This window comes from Tinamus guttatus, unplaced genomic scaffold (genome assembly GCF_059628265.1).
Source record: "Tinamus guttatus ecotype Peru unplaced genomic scaffold, ASM5962826v1 Tinamus_guttatus_pri_ptg000314l, whole genome shotgun sequence".
Lineage (NCBI taxonomy): Eukaryota > Metazoa > Chordata > Aves > Tinamiformes > Tinamidae > Tinamus > Tinamus guttatus.
Genome location: NW_028288848.1, coordinates 12259197 through 12262469, shown reverse-complemented (window position 1 = coordinate 12262469; position 3273 = coordinate 12259197).

The window sequence follows — 3273 nt, the reverse complement described above, 5'->3', positions numbered from 1 at the left end:
TGCATGGGAAGAGCGCAGCAGACGGGCAGTGGAGTGGGAGATAGGATGCTTGGGCACTCCGTAACGCTTCCGCTCATTCCCGCCAACACCCAGAGAATCTACGTGTGGTTAAATACACAGGTCTCTTGTCATTTTTACTCCTCGTTCAAACGTTGACAGGCTGTTCCTTCTCTGTTAAGAACAGTTAATAATTAACCTTTAATGATAGGGAGATTTGAAAAATATTTTTACATGAGTCATATTTTCCAAAATTTATTACAAAGGCGATGGGAAGAGGAACAATGTGTTCACACAGACAAAGGGCAGGCAGTGTTTGGCTGTCTGCTTTGCAAGGGTTTGGACTTCTTTTTGCTTTTCACCTTTTTTTTTTTTTTCCCTCAGCTTTATTTTTAGGGACAGAATTGAAGTACCCCCAACATTATCCCAAATTAGGGTAAAAGCATATTACGCTAGAGATTTGAACATTCATTTAGTTTATCAGAAAGATCAAGAGGTGACTTGCTTCCTGCATATAAATTCCTTCAAAATATCAGGTACTAAAAAGATCCTTAATCTGTCTGAGAATGGCACAAGAAGTCTGAAGACAGACTATTTTTATTTTATTTTTTTACAAGGAAGTCAGAGTGATTAACCATTAGACGAGGTATTAAGGGAAGGGCTACAGTCTCCCTTTCTTAACATCACCAGATCAAGACATGCATTTCTTCTAGAAACAGAGATTTATTTACACAAGTTATTGCTTTTAATAAAGGGGTAACGGGGTGACAATTTCTGGCCCATGTTACCCAGGAATCCAGTAAAATCATCATAAAGTGTCTGATGAGCTTAAATTGCACGAACAGCCTCAGGACCCCCAGCTGATTTTAAACAGAACATTTATTTTAAAAATTAAGGAAAGTGAGAAGCAAAAAAAAAATCCTGAAAACAATTATTTTTATTAAGGAGAAAAAAAAAATATGGCAGCGGATCTGAAGCGACAAAAGATCCTGGGATCTGGGCAGAGCCCTGGCATCAAGTTCGCGGTGCCCAGGGCTCCGCGCGGCTCCGTCCCCCAGCGCCGGTGGCCGCGGGGAAGGAGCTGCTCAGGCTCCATGGAGAATCCTGCCCTGCCGATTTCCAGCTGAGCAGCTTTCCACACTCAATGGCCGTCCCTGCTGCTTTCATGCAGGGATGTACTCTAGCTCGAAAGAGAGCAGTTCTGTTTAGATAGCCCCCAATCCTAGCTTTACCTCATCCCTTCCAGCAGAGTCACTGTAATTAAGATTTGTTAAGGTTTGGAAGAAATCTCATTAATCAGATAAGATCTGAACTTTATTTTCTTTTTAAAGACCCAATTTGATCTCTCTTGCTTGTGATAATTGCTCTCTTCTTCTGACATGGAAATTCATTTTCCAGGCACATAAAACACAATGGATTTCCATTGTCAACAGCAGCAACCCCAGGAGAGTTGAAAATATTCCTCCAAAGGCTAAAAAAGGGTGTTGGGAGCAAATCCAGACACAGCCAGCGAGAGGGAGAGAACAAGGCCTGGAGATTGTTGGAAAGTGATGGCAGGAGAGAATAGGGATTGTATGGTCCAGAAAAAGGGGCAACAGGAGAAGGGAGGCAGCAAGAATCCCATTGCAGCCCTCAGGATGCGAGTCTGAGCTAGCAGGTCCCACCTAGGAACTCTGCAAAGAGGAGGGGAAAGTTGTTGTCATTCTCAGCCCCTGACCTGGGGGGGAAAAAAAAAAAAAAAAAAAAAAAAGCCCCTTCTCCTGAGTTTATCAGAAACTAATGCTTCAAAGAGCGATCAGAAAAGCTCCTGGAGGGTTGACATTTCACATGAGGCAGCACCAGGATAAATGACACAGTGTGAAATATACTCTACTGCATCAAATCCTATCAATCAGCAGGATTCCTGGTTTCTAAATGTCGGGTGTGGAACATGAACTCCTTGGGAACATCTGAATTGGAGGGTGGCTCCCTTTGCCACAGCTCTCCGCTGGTTCCTTGTGGACACCAGTGGGCTCCCCTGCCTCTCCTCACCCGTGGGCAAGGGAACAAGAGCCTTAGCACAGGTAGATCCTGAAGTGGGTGGACCACGGGACAGAGGAGGAGCGGGGATGTGGGGTAGTTGCAGATGGAGGGGATCTTTCAGAAGAAGGAAGCACCTTTCGCCCCAGAGTCCATGGGGGTGGACAGGGATTGCATATCATCCGCCTCATCCATCCCTGCTGTCCACAGCCTCCTCCAGCTGCAAGTACAGCATGGGAACGTGCTGGGAGAAAGGATGTGGAAGGAGCCCAGCTCAGGCTTCAGCCCCATGTCTCCTGCTGAACGCCCATGGGAGATGAGGGCAGTAACACCCAGCATGCCAGCTGGGCCTCACCCAGGGAATACATTGCACACAGGGAAAGTGTCACCCATGGACTACAGGGACAAAGGACGAGAAAACCAGGGAGAAAGGAGCCACAGCAGCCATTCTGCCCCCTCCTTAGCCTATTGCACCCTCACCCTCACTGGGGCACCTCAGGCAGGCAGAAGGGCACAAGAGCGGGAGCTGGGCCCATGCTCTTCTCGCTGCCCAAAACCCTGTCCCCTGTAACCCTGCTGCATGCCAGTCTAACACCAGTCCCATGTCAGTCCCCTCCAGCATGTGCCCTGCTCCTTCTGCCACAACAGGGCCAGGAGGGCCCCAGCCCCAGCTGCACCAAGAAGCCCACAGCTAGAGGCAGCCTCAGCTGTCCTGAGCTCTCACAGAAGAGACTAAAGCTGAGCTGCAGTTTTTTCAGCACTTCAACAGGGCCCCAGGATCCTGTGGAGGCAGCAGGCTCTGTCACAGCTCATCCTGGCCACCTTCCGGAGATGCTGATACCCAGGCAGGAAGAGGCAGCGATGGAAAGCACTGCACCTTGGTTCCTAGAGCCTCCTAGAAATTGCTGTCTCCCGATGGCTGGACAGCAAGGCCAGCAGTGGGTTAGCAGGTGAAAGAAAGTAGGAAGAGCCGCTTGCACCATGGCCACGGGGAGACAGAGACCGGACACAGCTGGACACAAGGACAGCAGCACTGCAGGGGTGCTAATAGAGACCTAGGGTGAATGTCCTGGCCCTGCCTGCCTCTCTCCCTCTTTGCAGAGAGAATCTGCAAACATATTAATCTCATCTCACACACAAACCCTCCGTCCTGATCCCAGAATCCATATATTAGGAGATTTACATAAATTACCAGCTATCAATAGGGCACATGAGGTGCAACGGCTGAAAGCCAGCACCCTTGCCAAGAAAACAGTA